The following is an 18,054-nucleotide window of genomic DNA, read 5'->3' as shown; positions in this document are numbered from 1 at the left end:
AAATCCTCAAAATGAAGGCCTCCTTTTTTGATGATGTCCAGAAAAGATAAAAGAAGAGAAAAAATGTCAGCCCTCCTACTTATAACTTCCTTTGTGCTTCTCAAGGCACAGTGTCTATTTGCAACTGTCTCCTTTTCAAAGCATGTTCTTTTCTCTAGAGGCTGTATGAATATTGCACAATGCCAAGTACAGCTATTGCACTTCACAAAGAACCTGGAATAATAAGTAAAAAGGATATGCCCCTAACCATGCAAAAAGACTAATGCTTCTTCTGGTATCATTTACATCAATGATTTTCATCTTTTTTTCTGCACGCAGATCCCTAAATATTTTCAAGTGCAAGTTGCTGTATAACAAATTTGAACCCTTTGGCAATAGGCTTGCCTTTTTGAGTTAGCTTTTTTGAGCCCCTTAGAAGCAGTCTATGGGTTGAAAATCCCTTATTTGCATTTTACCACATAGATTGTTTGATTCAGATAGTTAATGACTGGGAAATAATTAAAAAGTATTTAACAGAATTTAACAATAATAAAGGATAATTTTGCATGAAAGTTTTTACAAAGGTTATTGTCTGAGACAATGGGTTCAGAGTACTTTTCCATAGCAGAAAAGGAAAATATAGCGATGAATAGAATGAAGTAAGGAAGTGCAAATCATGTGCAGAGCACACCCCCCCCCCCTTGCCTATTCCTCAAAAAGCTCTTTCATTAGGTTCCTTCCTGGAACTCCTCCTTTGTTTATCTGTCACCACTGGCTTTGCCCACATCCTTCAGCGTTTGAACTACTGCCTCATGCTTTTCATTCTGTCTTCTTGCAACATCTTCTCTGGCATTTGGTAAAGCTAGAGACAGTAACAATGCTAGCTAAAAAGGTAAAAGGTAGAAAAAGAGGAGATAGCTTCGCTCACACTGAAGAAGCTTGCATCAACTCAGGCACACACATGCCTCTCCAAAATGCAAAGCCTTGTTTTAACCGACAAGTAAAATAGTCCATAGGTTTCCAAGGCAGTTTCTTTGGCTGGCTGAAGAGCACGTCTCGATCAGGCATTCATGTTTTTTTGTCCTATTGGTGCTTCTTAAGATTCTAACATTTTTTAAAGAATATGAGATACGTCACAAAAGGGAGGTGAATTACTCTTATGACAAACCTTAGGTGTAACAAATTATTCCGTAAGAGTTGGTACTAAAGCCAGTTTAGTGCTCCAGAAAACACAAAATGAAGGCAGTCAATGCTCATTAAAATGGCTGTCTCAGCCTTGTAACATGCAGTTCGTGAACAAAATTTTGTGTTTCCCTCCACTGAACTCAGAACAGGACATGGTGAGGCTGGAAGCATCAGAGGCCCACAGAATGCTTAATTTTTATAGACTTCTATAAAGATAAAATGGTCAATTAATTCTTTATTTACCCCCAAATGCCTACAATCCTGTTAGGCTGCATACTACTGGAGCACCTCTTCAGGAGCAACAGCACATGGCTTAGCCAGTTCTACACACAGGAGCCTTCTCAAGGGGGAAAAGCTAGAAAAAGGGAATACTAAAGCCAGTTACTTGTCAAATTGCTCTTAGAAAACTTTTGGTTTGCAGAACAATGAATGTGAAATAAGAATAAAGAGAATTTCCAAGTGACTTGTATGCAGAAAGGCATGTGGTTTGATGAATAGATGAGTAAATATCTTGACAGAGGAATGACACAAGTTCAGTGATCCAATAGGACTGGTTCAACTCAGACTTCAGTGATTCATTTTGCTGTATCTATCCCAGATGTTTGAGAACACACACACACACGAAAGAGTCCTCTAAAAAGAATGGTGTTATAAAAAAATTCAAATCTGAATAGAGGTTTATATCTTAGTCCACTGAACAATTTATATTTCCTTGTCTTATTTTGTCCTTAAGTTTTGTTTATGCCAGAGAATATACACATGAAAGGCCTGTGATTTTCCCATTGACAATAAGGTCATTATGATCTCCATAGAAATATCTGTCACATACTATTTTTCTACAAATCATAACATGAAAAACAGTAATGATGCCTTTTAAGATGTCATGGTATGAGATGTTAACAAGTATTTTGGGAAATCTAAATGGCAGTGGCATTGGCAGGCTACTTCACAACAGCAACCCCACATTGTCACAGGATCACATCTTCTTTCTTTCTCTCTTTCTCTCTCTTTCTCTCTTTCTCTCTTTCTCTCTTTCTCTCTCTCTTTCTCTCTTTCTTTATTCTCTTTCTCTTTCTCTCTCTTTCTCTCTTTCTCTCTTTCTTTCTCTCTTTCTCTCTTTCTTTCCCTCTTTCTCACTTTCTTCTTTCTTCTCTTTCTCTCTTTTCCTTCCTTCCTTCCTTCCTTCCTTCCTTCCTTCCTTCCTTCCTTCCTTCCTTCCTTCCTTCCTTCCTTCCTTCCTTCCTTCCTTCCTTCCTTCCTTCCTTCCTTCCTTCCTTCCTTCCTTCCTTCCTTCCTTCCTTCCTTCCTTCCTTCCTTCCTTCCTTCCTTCCTTCCTTCCTTCCTTCCTTCCTTCCTTCCTTCCTTCCTTCCTTCCTTCCTTCCTTCCTTCCTTCCTTCCTTCCTTCCTTCCTTCCTTCCTTCCTTCCTTCCTTCCTTCCTTCCTTCCTCCCTTCCTTCCTTCCTCCCTTCCTTCCTTCCTCCCTTCCTTCCTTCCTCCCTTCCTCCCTCCCTTCCTCCTTCCCTTCCTTCCCTTCCTTCCCTTCCTTCCTTACCTTTCTCTTTTTCCTTCTTACCGTCTTCATTAAATCATAAATCTAGGACTGCAGTTATTCGCATATAACTTTCGTTCCTGCAGTAACAACTGCCAAAACAGAGCATTAATTCTCACATAAAATTTCAGTGCAGGGTGGCTTCCCAGTACAGGTGCAGGTCTCTGATAGTGAACCTTTTAAACAAATATCTGTAAGTCTGGGTCAAACCATATTATTTGGAAGAAAAATAGAAATAAATAGAAAAAGAGAAGGTTTAAAATATGTTTTTCTGATACTGACTACATTGTGGATTTCAGCCAGATGATTCATTGTCTCCATTTTCGCTTCTGTAATTCCACAACTGCACCAAATATCTGAACACCAATGCATTCTGGTTTTATACACATAAAAGGGATTGCCTCTCTAAGGAATGCTTTTTGTTTCAAGAAATCACACTAAAGCTTAATATTAGTAGTTATTGAAAGACTCCTGAGTCCAGTCAAATCACAGAGCTGAAGAACTCTATGTCTTATCTGTAAGAGATAGCTCTGAACTGTAACGACTGTAAATATATTCTACAGCTGTCAAGGAAAGATCTGACATCAGTCCAAGATCACATTAGAGATAACATCAAATCTGTATCAGGAAATAAAAGAAATACAAAACCTTGAAGTGCAGGTGTAAATTGCATAAGCCCAAATCCCATAAGACTGAGAGAATGCAAGAGGTATTCAGTGGCAAAGGCCAAAATTTAAGGCTCTGTATACCAGAAAAGTATTATATTATGTATCATAACCACACGTGAGACAATGTTAAGCAGAAAAATTTTACTTCAGTGTGTAGTCAAAGAGTCGATGTATTTAAAAAAGAAAAGCAAGAAGAAATTCAAGCATAGCACTAAATCAAACTTAGAATAGTAGAAATATAGAAATTATAGGTAGGGCAAGGTACTAGTATAAATATTGTATGTGAAAATGAAACAAGGAATTCCATCTGTTGTGGACAAATCAAAACCAATGTTTGACATCACATGTAGCTGTAAATTTTAGGTGTATGTGTCTACAACAGTGTTGCTTGTGTGTTTAGAAGCAGCAAATTCATCTATAAATTGGAAGAGTAAGCTAGAAAAGCCAGTAAGATAGAAGCCTGAAACTCAGAATAAAAATAAATCAGTTTTGTTAGCCTCTAACAGATTGAAATCCTGGCAGGGTAGAAGAAATGCAAGGGCCCTGCTGTGAGACTGAGGCAGTCTCCACAGATATCTGATGAAGGTAAATGCTAGTATACTAATGAACCATTTGTGCCTGAAGGACAGATTTTGGAAAAGTTAAAATTGTTTATTATGTTTAGAACAACTCTGGAAAGCCTGTAAGGATTCTGCTGGCACAAGAAGAGGAACTCATCATCTTTACTCCATTCATGTATTCATAAATCCATGACTGAAACTAGAACAAATCACATACCTTCAAGACTTACTGTTTTGCCACAGGATGGGAGGATCAGTGGTACCTATCTGTGGTTTTGGGCAGACGTTAGCCTAATCTGTTCATAAGAACTTACAGTGCTGCAACTTCAACATCCAAATTTTATGAGACTTGATTTCATAAAATGTTTCTAATGTATCTAGAACATTTTATTTATTAGAACAGCTTTTTTTTTGGAACATTTTATTCTAGTCTAGTCTAGTCTAGTCTATTTTGGATTCAAAACAGGTCACCAGCATGCTGGAATTCCTTCCCCACTGGGTGCCATATAAATATTATAATTTTTCTAGACTTTCAGTCACTAGTAATAGAAATATTGACTGGTACTGGACAGAGGACCAACCCTTGTAGAAGTATAACACAAATATATCAAGAAGCTGTTGAGATTTCCTCAAAAATATCCATCTTATCTAGGTCTTTTTCGCTGGAAATAAGCAGAAGAGCCACCTAAGAAAGCTGAAAAACTGTGTTTGGTCATCTTGGCATCTCTAACAAGTAGCTTTTTATTTTGCTCAGTGGGAGAGTAGTTGTTCTTGTAGTTTGCCTTTGAATACTCAGGTCCTTAAAGAATGCTATCTTCTTATACCACATGTCCCTTATTAAGCGCATTTCAGTCTTTTTCCATGCTTTCCTCATTTTTAGCCCTAAACTTGTGCGGCACTTTTATACTTACATTTACTTCCTAACCTAAATTCTCTTTCTGAGGATTAAGTTTGAAATCTCATGTTGAATTTTATATTTCACTCAAATTGGTGCTGTAGTGTTCTTGCTAGCTTTCCTCTGTGCTTGTGCTGTAATATTATGTCTGAAGCATCTGCTGATTCTCCTTGAGCATCATTCCCTGAAATCAGCATCACTTGACACCTCACCATGTCTTTTTTTGAAATTGATTGGTTTTATTTGTGCTATCCCAGCCCAAGCATTTTAAACTCTACCAGTCCATGCCAATGCTCATCTCTTAATTCTCTGTTGGTTAGAGGCATTTTCAGAAACCTCATCCCTCCCATTATTTTCCTATTCTTCCACGTAAAAATTGTCTCTCCAATGCATTCATGGACTTGCTGGACAGCTTGTGTTCTGACATACTGCTTTCACAACAGATACTTGGGTCGTTAAATCACCTACTGCTTGCAAGTTATGGCATAATAAAACAGAACTCTTCTGTCTGTGGGCCTGTATGAGAAGTGGCAATCCCTGTGCCTTGGTAGCGTATACAGTCATTCAAAAGGATAATAAAGGAAAATTATTTCTGATTGATGTAGTACAGAAAATCACTAAGTGTTTGCCTTTTATAATAAATACAGTCTAATAATATCCATGTTCAATTTGGCTTGAATCTCTTAATTTTGTAACACTTATTTAAAAATGAATATTCTATCTTCTGTGTTCTTGGATAGTGATTAAGCTTGCAAGCAGAAACAGCCTAAATTTTAACAACGTTTGCCATTTATTAGAAGTCAAGGATATTACTGAAGTCCTGACATTCGTGATCCTTCAGTCCTTAAATTGCTAAAAATCACTCTAATAAGATTCATGACTTACACCAGTATTATAATTATTGGTGCTAATTTTCCTCAGACCTGCTATTGACAAAGTATATGGACCAAATTAACCTCTGCAATCAGTTAAATTCTCTCATTCTGTTCTCTAAAGATGGATGTGAACCACTGGGTAATGTAACTCATAAAAGGGCACTTGTTTAAGGTAGAACTTACAGTTTAAGCACTGGATAACAGTTTTAGACTTGGAAAAATTTGAGTACATCCATGGATTCAGTTTAACTTTTTAAAGTGACAGTAACCGAGGATCGTAATTGTAGCATTGACTATACAGAGAAAAATAGAAACATATGTGCACAGAAACAGAACAGTTGTATTTGAAGGCTATAGATCTGGTAAAGCATTTGCCTTGAACAAAAAGCTATAGCATTTTAAAAGGCATTTTAAAACCTTTTCCTCACTCACTTAGTCCTGACTAGAGACTGGGAGAAGGTACTAACTGATGTTATATCTGTATGGAAAAAAATCAGGTAGAATAGGTGGCAAAAAACTTTTGCTTATTTTGGCTCAATACACAGCATATCCACACAAACAAAAAATGTGGGTTTTCTTCCAAAGCAGGAGGAATATAATGAAGGGTGTCAATGCATTTCCTCAAAGGAAAAAATCTACGCACTTCCTACTACATTATCCTTAAGGAAGCCAATCACCCTGAAGAAGGAAGTGCCTGCATACACTTGTATCTTTCCCTAGGCAGGTGATACGTTCACTAGTGGCAGAATATATGTCACTCATCCAATACCTCTCTTGACTTGGTTAACCCATTATACACTGCTCAGTAATTTCACAATAATTTTTCACTCAAAGGTTCTGCTCTAGTCATAGTATCAAGTTTACAAGGTTTGACTTCTTTATATGAAGGTTATCTGCAGGATTCTTTTGTTAGATTTCCCCAGGACAGTCCATATTCTAAATTAATTAAGAAATACTGTTTAAATAAAAACAGAGCAAACACTCTGCACAACCTCTTTTGCACAGCTAGCAGCAATGAACTACTTAACTATAGCTTTGATAAGTGCTTCTCCTGCAACTGTGCTTCAATCTACCTTTAAACTGTTAATACAAGAATACATACATTTGCTTTTGGCGACAGTATGAGGAATGGAATATATAAAACTGCTTTTAGCAGAGAATTTGCCACAAGGTTCTTAAACCTTCATTGGCTATTTTGTAAGTTCAAGCAACTTGTGAACAGTGGCAGAAAAATCCCTTCAAAAGCATTTTCCTAACTCCAACTCAATTGTTTAATGCCAAAAGCAGTTCTAATCAACTTCCTTTTTTTACCCCTTTTTTCATACCTGAAGTCCAAAGAAAATGAGGACAACAGTAGAAAGAATTCATTATATACATATTAGTGTTCTGAAGTCAGGAAACAGGATTAATCATACCCAAAATACCCAGAAGAAAGTGTGTTTATAATCCCTGTACATTCTCATTAGCCACTTGAAATGAGTCTGTGGAAATCTCTAATTGGGGAAGAAATTCTATACAAAATCTTTGCCCCAGAATTGACTGAATCAGGGCTCTAGGGGAAAAACAACATGATTAGCTTTGGCAGTTAGGCTCAGCTGAAAGTCTGAATAAGAAAACAGACTCCCTTAAAGAATATTGCTGCTGTTGGCCTAACTGAGAGCACACCTCTAACTGTGGTATGGATGTCCTTACAGAAATCAGTGAATCTTTTGCAGTGTAATTTTGACTCCAAGGGAAAAGGCTCAGAGGTTATTTTTTTGCCTTTCTGTTCCTATGAAGGTTACAGTCACCTATTAACAGCTTTCTCCTTATTTTGTCATAGACTGCACATGAGGTAGACTTCAGTGATATCTAAATCCTGAGTTTTTTCTGAGTTTATTTTTAAGAACGAACCTTTCCCTACTTTTTTCCCCTTTAATATGCTAGTCGTCATGCTTGCTTCTCTTGAAGCAATCTCTTCATCTGACCAGACTGTAACTAGGAAATTTAAGTGGTGAAAACTGCACCAAATGTATTTGACTACATAGTTAGACTTGGAAACTCTATCTCCATTCTCCAGCATCTCTCTAATAAATTCTGTAGCTTTTGTGCTCAGACCAATAAACCTGGGATGGTAGCCGAATATCACTGAGCACACCGTCTGTGATAGCTGTGTTAGCCTAACAGAAAACGGGGAAGTTGCTGAAATTATCTAAATGGCACCAACCTAAGCCCAGGGAGTGCAGCACTGTTCTCCTCATCCTGCTCTTCTGTTCTGCTTCCACAGTGGTTGTAAAACATGTGAGGAGCTGTGGAGGAAGAACTGGAGAGAAGGTCTGGGACGGTGAAAGACAAAGTTGGGGGACTTTACCACAAGCTAGCAGTGGAAACACTTCAAAGAGCTTAATAATGGCAAAATAAGATGTTTTTAAATAAACCTGCTGGGATGAGAAAGTTGTGGAGTGGGTAGAGTCAGAGTAAAAACAAAAATTGAAAAAGTGTCATCTCTGAACATGGTTGAGCAAAAGCCCTGTCCCTGGGGCACAGGGACAACTTAGAGAGTTTGTGAGGAAAACAGATGCCTGTAAAAGAAAAAAAAAAAAGTGAAAGGCACACCAAAGGAACAGAAAATACTTCCATTAGCCCTCTTATGATGTGGAAATGTGAATTGCTGTATTTTCTGGCCAGGCATATGTATGCAAATATATGTAAATTTTATGCAGATTGTATCTTCAGCTTTTTTGATGCCCAGTGTAGTCAGGTCTATAATATAGTTATCCAGAAGGAATCAGTGAATTCTTGCTGGCGAGGCAGAAGTATTTGGGTATGGATGGAGATCAAGTAGTTTTCCTTCCAGTTCTACTTTAATGACTGAAGCAGAGTGAGTAACTCTCTGAATTAGGCCATGTGCTAACTGGAAGTCATCTGTAAAGAGGATCAGAGGAGCCATGTATCTATGCATTGAAATAAAGGGATATATGTCTTCTGCTGGGAATCCCAAACTACGAGACAGTTGTTATAAATCACACTTCAGTTTTTGTGATTCATATAAGTAGTCACCAGGGATGTACTTTGGGGAAAATCCATCCAGAGTTAAATATCTATAGCTTGTAAAAGTTAGCTAACAGGTATTTTTCATTCCTTTAAAATATTTTTTATAAGCAGATAATAAATGCAGGGCAATGTAAACCATTATTCTTTACTCTACATTGGATCATACTGGGGACAGGGAATCCTCAATTAAAACCTTCTGATTAAATATTATAACCTGAGGTTTTACATTGGCTATGGCTTTTTGACAAGTCCTGAAAATACAACTGAATGCCAGCATCTGTCCTTCACAGACAAAGAGGCTCAAAGACAAGAGAGGGAACAAGATAACAGTGACTACTGTTTGGTGGAATATTCCCAAGTATTTTTTGCAAATAGTTGCTCAAATGAATGAGCTGTAATTAACTATTCACATTGGTTTTGTGTTTGCTTTCCACAAATATTCCAGCATATCAGTTTATTGGCAGGAATGATCAATGCAGTAATGACTTTGCATTTGTAATTATTATTATTTTTACTAGCAGGCAGATTCTGGGAGATATCCTCAACCAATTAGAAAAAAAACATGTGAGTGATACGTCCAATCAAAGGAGTCCCTTTTGAATTTCTAATATCAGACACTTTGATTAAACTGCCTCCAATAACCTGCATATGAAAAATATTTATAGAAATTATTTAACAAAAAATTCAAATAATTGCATGTGAAAGTGACAAATAGAAAATTAAGAAAAAGGCCCCTCATCACAAATGAATTATCACTCATCCAGCTCCGTTGCTGATATATGACTTTCTCCAGTATTTCAGCTATATAATAAATTATTTTTAGAAACCTGAACTGCCCAGGAAATGGGTGACTCAAGGTAATTCAATGAAACTGTATTTCTTCACTACATCCAGAAAGTAAAGTGCAACCAACAGTTAAGTTCAGCCCTGATGGTATCAGGGAAGCCTGAGTTAAGCTGTAGCATGCTATTTCACCTTGGCTGAATCTTCGTCATCTTATCTTTATCCAACAGGTCCACCACCAACTGACAGAAGAAGTTAAGATGCTGGACTGAGAAGCAGTGGCTCCATGTGTGAAACAAGCTTTGCATTGCTGAATATATAAGAACAGAAAACATTTGGGTTTCTGTTCTGCTTACAGAGTAACGTCTCAGAGAGGAGGAAATGCAGTGCCGCATTTAGGGGCGTCCATTTTCCCAGCTAATATTTGCACATTGCAGTTTCCTTCTGGAGATACAGCACGTCCCAGGAGCAGCTCTCTGTGTTAGTCCCATTTCAGACTCTATTAAACACCACACATGAAAGAAGTTTCAGCTAAACACTGCAAGTGCTGGATTTTTTTTAAAAAAATTTGGTTCACCCCCTCTTATTATCAAATTTATAACCCTCAGGCAGTTTTGTCACGTCTGCCTTCTCTTTATAATGGAAAGGCAGCATTCTCCCTATGGTTAAGGTTGCAACTAGCTTTTAAAGTCCTATTTTTGCCCTTCTTTAACTTTGGCTTGGAAATCGGTTTGGCCTAAAAATTTCCATACTTTGAAGGAAAAGAAGGATAATTAATTTTCTTCAAACAGTGTATAATCAAACTGTTTTTGATTTAGAGGTCATTTAAAAATTACCCTGATTGGAAATTTGCTTATTTAATGTTTTGTTACCTCTGACTCAAAAGCTGCTTATTACAACCTCTTCAAACTTTTCCTGTACTTAGGTCCATTTGATAATTTTCAGCCGCCTTAATTAAAAATTAAAAAAAACCCCAAACCTGCAATTTTGAAAGAGTATTTGATTTTTCCTGCAGATTAGCCATATTCTTGTCCCGTTATTTCAGCAGATGTTTTTGTTTTCTGTTGGATTCAGTGGTGGTTTAGAGGTGCATTATGCAAGAATAAACATGGTTCTTGAGAAGAAATAGCAAGATATCTTCACCACACTGCAATTAGGAAAAAAAAAAAGATAATCCCTCTGCTTCTTTTTAATGGTTATTTGATAAATGAGAGTCAGAGAGATCCTGTAAAAACCCAGTCAGGATTTTATGTATTACAAGGTGCATCTACATTAGTATATCAGCTCAGGTCAGTAATGCGCTCCTGGAGTGAATCTTTTGATGGTTCCCATTCACTAAACCTTGCTGTGTCCCATTCAGTACAGGAACCCTGGCTGGAGCTAGTCCTAAGGAAAGACCCCTGGGAAATGTGGTGTGAATGCTGGATTCTCAGTGCCCTCTTCTCTTCATAGGTCTGCTCTAGTTGCATCTCTCTACTTGTTCCCCTTGATGTAGCCAGAAGACTACAGAACTCTCTGTGAATACAATGAAGGAAAGCATTTCACTACAGGAAAGGTGAAAGCAGCTGCCACAAAAGCAGTAACACACACAGAAGAGGGGAACACAGGGAAGGTCCTCACAGTGAGCCCAAGCCAGCGGTCAGAAGAAGCAGGCAATTAACAAGGACAGCTAAAAGGCATGTAAGAAGAATTTCTGACTGACGGGGTTGAGAAGGAATGTTTTAACTAAATCAGAAACAAATGAAAACCTTCAAATGGCACAGATCCAGAACTTGACCAGCACTGCAAAATTGTCAATCACTATGCAGGAAAAACAGAAGTATTCATCATTAGCATGATGTATTCATCTCTTACAGTGACTAATTAAATACTTTCTATTCCATTAGTAACTGGGGAGGATGTGAAACAAAAACCATTAAGCATTTTAGAATCTACTGTGCCTGATAACTTGCACCCAGTAGTACTAAAGAATTGGCTTAGAAGGTCTCTGAATATTAATGTTGATTTTGAAAAAATCTTGATTTGTGGGAAAAAAGTCCCAGAGGACTAGTAAAGAGTGTCACTGTTTTAAAAAATAGTGAAATGAGGTGGTATGAGGAGATACAGGCTACTTAGTCTGATATCAGCTTCTCTTAAAACCATGGAAAAGCTTGTATGGGACACAGTCTGTAAAAAAATAAAGATTTTATCATAAATAATGCCAGTTAATACGGTTTTATGGAAAATAGGTCTGATCAAGAAAATTTGTTATCATTTTTTCATAAGATCATCTAAGTCTGGATGATAAAGTGTTGACATAATATACTTAGATTTCTGTGATAAATTTTACCACGTTTACGTTACATTACAATTTTTAAAAATAACACTGTACAGACTCAGTGCAGACCAGTGTAAAAAATTAATGAAATAGGTTAAAAATCTGCTAATGAATAAAGCACTATTAGAAATTGCCAGTGGGATAAAATATAAAATGAGGGCATTTATAACTGATTCATAGGAACTGTAGGAATCATCTCAAATCAGTCTTATTTAACACTTTGCCTTCTACAGCACTTAGGATGATTCAGAGGGAGGTGGTCAGAGAAACCTAAGGGTAGGGATTTGGGATCATCTGTGACAATGTAGCCCTCCCTAATGCCGTTTGGCTCAGATAAGAGCTGTTTCTATTAGTCGTTACCCCTGAAAATTCTGGGGCCCCCTATTTCTGTCTAGCAGTCTCTTTGTGAATCCTCTTCAATTACTGGCCCCAGTGATTTCCTCAGTTTCAGAATCTAACTGCAAATTATATAAAGAAGTATTTCTTCTTCCGTTTTACTCTTTCTAATTGCTTTGCCTCTCCCTTTGTGTGTGTGTTATAAGACATACCTTCACTTTAGCCTTCGCTACAGTTTGTAAATTTGACATCCCTTTTTTCATGGTCAACAGCTCTAGTGTCTTCAATCTTTTTTCATGAGAGAACTTTTTAATGCTCTTGATCATACACATTGTCCTTCACTGAACCCTCTCTAAATCAGCATTATTGTTTATAAGATGGAGTCACTGGTACTGCACACAGTATTTCAGATCAGACTATAGCATTGGCAGTTTAATCCTTTCCCTATTAGTTCCCATTCTTTATGCATCTTAATATGTTTGCTTATCTGGTACAGCTGCACATTAAGCAGAAGTCTTTACCAAAGTAATTTACAAGGATAACTAGGTCCCTTTCTAAAGTTGGTACGCTAATTTAGAGCTCTGTGAGGTGTTGAGTAATTCATATTTTTTCCACCCGGTGTACCTTACTTTGCTTTTGTTGATAATTCATTTGTCAGAGTGAGTAGGTCACACAGTTTTGTTTGTTTCAGAAGTTGCACACAATCATCTCTGAACTTAGGCTGAACTATTTTTTATCCCTTGCAAATTTTGCTGCCTCATAGCAATTCCCATTTCCTAGATGATTAATAAATAAGTAGAGGAGCAGGAACCTTGGGGCCCACTGCTGTTATCCTTTGACATGATGAAATTGACCATTTAATCCTTCTCTTCACCTCTTTTCCCTCTACCACTTCTTGATCCATCACTACTTAGCTTCCTTCTTACAAAGAATTTTGTCAGTGGCCCAGAGAGGTTAGAATAAATTACGCCAGCTGCTCTTCTTTATTAACATATTCAAGGAGTTCTAGGAGATTAACACAACAATATTTCCCTCTGCAGGAACCGTGCTGATTGGTCCCTTTTTGGCCCTGGTGTCCCAAGTGTTTCTCTACTTTATTTTAAATTATTATTTCAACTAATTCATTACATTCATCCATAAAGCTTCCTGGTCTATTATTCCCCCAAACACCCAGAACCTCCTTAAATATATAGTTATTAAAAAACACACATATTTAAAGACCGTTCCTATATTAGTTCTAGTGCTCTTCTGTATATTTGTCAATTATCTGCAGCTAGTACTATATCTTTAATGGTGACATTTCCATGTGATGGTTTGGTGGTGAAAGTAAGACTGATGAGGTGAGATGCAAGCAGCAAAGAATGTGGTTTTGGGGTAGATACCAGGGCAAAAGCAGCTTGTAATACAAAGTGCTATTGCTATTGAATGTATCATTCCTTACTCAGCCTGTTACTGTGAATACTTTGGTACCTAGGCCCAAACCTCAGAAAGATCAAAGAGGCTGAGACAGACTGATACATTAGATAAGGTTCAAAACAAAGCTCTCCAAGATCTAAAATACAAAATATTTAGCAGGATATTAAGGAAGCTTTGTCCATTTTCTGTGTTCAGATGAACAGGTAACTTAATTGTGTTCCACAAATATTTAAAAGGAGAAAAGTTTTTTTGATCTTTGGACACGGAGCAGAAAATGTAATGTAAAGAGGCACTGATTACTACTTGCAGCAAAAGGGATTCAAAGTAGAGCTACTGCATGCTTTTTTTAACCACAAGGCTCAGTGGGCTGTGGAATAATTTACCAGTTGGTGGAGTTGCCTGCCCCTCTATTCCGCTGTGGTGAGACCCCACCTGGAGTACTGCGTCCAGCTCTGGATCCCTCAGCGCAAGGACATGGACTTGTTGGAGCGGGTCCAGAGGAGGCCACAAAAATGATCCAAGGGCTGGAGCACCTCTCCTGTGAAGAAAGGCTCAGAGAGTTGGGGCTGTTCAGCCTGGAGACGAGAAGGCTGTGGGAAGACTTAGTTGTGGCCTTACACTACTTAAAGGGGGACTATAGGAAAGATAGGGACAATCTTTTTAGCAAGGCCTGTTGTGACAGGACAAGGGGTAATGGTTTTAAACTAAAGGAGAGTAGATTTAGACTGGATATAAGGAAAAATTTTCTGCTATGAGGGTGGTGAAACATTGGAACAGGTTGGCCAGAGAGGCTGTAGATGCCCCATCCCTGGAAACGTTCAAGGTCAGGTTGGATGGGGCTCTCAGCAACCTGATCCAGTTGAAGATGACCCTGCTCACTGCAGGGTGGTTGGGCTAGATGACCTCAAAAGGTGCCTTCCAAACTAAACCTTGCTATGATTCTATGAATTTCACTCACTTGGAGTCTTAAATCCAACAGTAGATTTCCTGGTAAAAGATATGTTGAAAAAGAAGTTAAAGGTTCCACACAGAAGTTACCAAGAAAAATTGTTCTCATCTAAATCTATTATCACAAATTATTATTAATTAGTACTTATTGTATCCAGCATACAGCTGATTGATTAGTTCTTCCAGTGGCCTAAGCTGTCACTGGCTTGCTTTTTCCAAGCAGCTCAGCAACTAATTTTGGTTCCTTTCAATATTTCAGCAAGCTACCTAATTGCACTCAGGTAAACCAGCATGACTAACTCTGCTTTTAGATGGAAGTATAATATTCTGAGTAAACTTAAGCAATGCCTTCCCTGGATATTCAGCTGGGAAGAGGAGAGACTTGAGTGCTGAGAGTAGGTAGTGGGACCAAGCATCCTGCTCTGAAGGTGTGATCCTCACCAAACCTGTGTGGGGAAGATACTTTGGATGTGCTGTCTGTCTGCTGCCATTGTTTATTCTACTTGACCTGTATATACCTCCATCCCATACCCTCATCAGCTATGAAGGAGGAATATATTACAATGAGGAGGAAAGAGCTGCTGAGTCCAGCACAGGATGATCCACCCCTAATGTATCATTTCATTATTAAGGAATGCCTCTCCAGTCAAGAATACCTGTATTAGGTACTCACAATGGTCTCCAAAGACCTTCAGGTTGGCTCAGCAGAGACTACAGAGTGTGCTTAACTATCCATACCTCCAAATGTTTTGGGGATCTAAAACTTCAGAACTTGTCAAAAATTACAATAGAAGTTTGCTGAAATGCTGAAAACTGGGTCCTGATTTCTGAGGCAGCACTTGGGAAGGTGTTGGTCAGCCACAAGAACTGCACAGATATCAGGAAAGACAACATGGTAAATTCTGGAAATTTGCTGACCTTAAAAAGCAACTTGTTTCAATTTAGCCCCCAGCTTCTAATTTTCACAAATCTTCTAATAAAGAACTTGACTGGCATGAAACAGAGAAATTGTGAATTCTTACCTTCGCTGTTGTACTGGAGAACAGAAACACAGCATATGATTAAGGTTACCAGTGATGCAAGGCTGCTTGGGTAATTGACACAAACTGTTAACCTGAGAGCTATAGATTAATAAGAAGTCTCAGATTATAAATGGATTTTGGTTTTAGATTTACCGAGTAAAATCTGAATAATTTATCCAGATCTCAGCTGTGTGTTTCAAAATAGTCTGCAGAACTAATTATGACTAATTTTATTCTTTGTTTGCACCTGCCATTTGTTTCTAAAACCATAAGGAAAAGAAAAAACCTGTTTCAATAAATAATGATATCCTGAGGCCAGCCCCCTTATATTTGGTTTTTCACTTAGGCATGTACTTTTTCTGGCACTTTTTATTCATTTAGGATATACTTAAAATACAGATTTGTTAGCTTCCACCCTGCCCACAGCTGGGTAAAATGCTCCAACACTTTGTGCCTGTAATTCAATCATGTGTGTTGATGATATATTCTTTGAGTGACTAACTGGCAAAGTAAGACTAGACTGGAAGTTTGTTTTCTCCTCCACTGCCCTTTAAAGTCGAGAGGTGTAATGGTAGCTTGGGGCACACAGGACAAATGCTTAATCCCTGTTACAACTGAAGAAATATTGCTTTTTGAGAATATTTCTTTCAGAGAATGAACTTAAAGCCTATCTTGGTGTGGGACTAAGCATCACAAGTGGAAGGTCCAAGAATATCTTCCTCATAGAATGTCAGCCTGGGAAGGTAGCGGGAAAGTACTCCAGTGTTAACCTGCTTTCTTTGTCCTGGTCTGTCTCCACTTCAGACAGAATAAGAAGAGAAAAAGTGCAAGTACTTGTTGTCCATCAGAAATGGAAATGAGGCTGTTTTTTTCAGTCTTTCATTTGAGTGCATGTGTGCTTAGATGATGTTTTGACTCAGGCCCTAAGTTCTAGCTAGCTTTAGGATTGCAAAGCATTATGCGAAACATCAGGACTCTGATCTTGAGCTTTGCCCCAGTATTTCCAACGAAACAGAGTACAAGCATAAAACTGATTTTCAGCTAGCCAGTGACTTTATACTTTGCAGGCTGAGAGTAAGTTAACTTTTCCATTGTTTCAAATAATTAGTTGGAACAATATCCTTATGTGGATTTAGGGAATGGCAGAAATAAAGTGTCTTAATACCTGTAGTGCAGCTACACTCTCAAATAACTTGGTTTACCAGTTCACTTGCAGGTCCTGGTCCACTGATCAGCAACACTGCATGTGTGTGTTATCCTGTCCTTGGGACTAATTCAATTTGCTCTCTTCAAAATCTAATTTGGGTAAAATGTGGGGAAGCGTCCCTCAAGTGGCAGTTCACTATAGCCAGTGTAGACAAGACTACCAGGTTTGGCTCATCTTTTTTTATGAAATCCTTCAAACATATCTGTGTAAAATATCCAAGGCAATTAATCTAAGGTCATATTAAGCTTTTATTCAATGCCTGGGGCATGCCAGAAACATCACTCTAGTGACCTGTGACAGTTCTCAGGTTTAGGCACTTTTAAGTGTAAAATACACACAAAAAAGATGTATGCATTATGGCCACCACTTGGAACCAAAAAGATACACAGGGTCATTGGCTAGGCAGTGTGGATGCATCCCGTCTGTTCTAGAGGGAGCAAGACCTGAGCAATGTGAAATGCATGATCAGTCTGTCACTTAGCCTATGCCAAGGGACCACTGGCCAAGACATCTGACTTTGGCAGGGTAGGTGCAGTCTTTGAGAAGGTGCACCTTTGCCTTAGACCATTATCTTTGAAATGGGATCATGACACTTCCCAAACTCACAGGAATCTGGGAAACACTGTGAAGTACCATGTGGAAGCAAATAAGTCCATCAGACAAAGGTGTAGTGAAAGATGAGAGATTGTGCCTCTAGGCACAATCATCTCCAATTTACCTACTGAACTTTTGGGGTCCAGCTGTACTGTTATTTTGCAGAAAGCCCTTGGGTCCGGTTCCGGCTTTCCTAGCACAGCATGACATTTGCACTGGCACAGATGCTCCCATAGTCCTGCCGCAGCCTGGGAAGCCGCTCAGCAGCACCTGCAGATACCCAAAAGGGATGACTCTGCTTGAAAGGGAACTGCACACAGTTAGTGATCATATGTGGCAACAAGGTGGGAGGGTGCTGCGGGGCAGCAGGAGCAGTGCTATCCTGAGCCTCAGCTGTTGTGACTGCTGGGGTGGGCATGGAGTGAGAGCCAAAGGGAGCTGAGCCAGGGTGTCAGAGGGCTTCTGCAAACATAAGTGGTAAGGGAATCACTCCTTCCTATTAAAATGCTGGCTGCCTAAATCACAGCTCATGGAGTAAAGGGTGCTGTTATAGATGGAAACTATACAGTGGAAACTAAACTACTCTGGAGATCTTAGGAGCAGAAGATTTAATTTCCTAGAAAAAAATTAGTTAAAACTGCTTATCCGACCTATTTATCTATCATAGGTAATTCCAGGTGCCTATC

General features: G+C 38.5%; 1 long non-coding RNA gene across 1 annotated transcript in view; it reads left to right on the top strand.

The window, feature by feature from the left end:
* The window catches only part of LOC135313249 (uncharacterized), a 38,479-nt gene extending 27,972 nt beyond the window's left edge, over positions 1 to 10,507 (top strand). Inside the window, exon 3 of the long non-coding RNA XR_010372875.1 lies at positions 9,759 to 10,507. This is a non-coding gene — a long non-coding RNA (uncharacterized LOC135313249). The remainder of the gene's footprint in view (positions 1 to 9,758) is intronic.
* The last annotated feature ends 7,547 nt before the right edge of the window (positions 10,508 to 18,054 follow it).

This window comes from Phalacrocorax carbo, chromosome 4 (genome assembly GCF_963921805.1).
Source record: "Phalacrocorax carbo chromosome 4, bPhaCar2.1, whole genome shotgun sequence".
NCBI lineage: Eukaryota > Metazoa > Chordata > Aves > Suliformes > Phalacrocoracidae > Phalacrocorax > Phalacrocorax carbo.
This window is presented reverse-complemented; position numbering and strand designations above follow the sequence as displayed.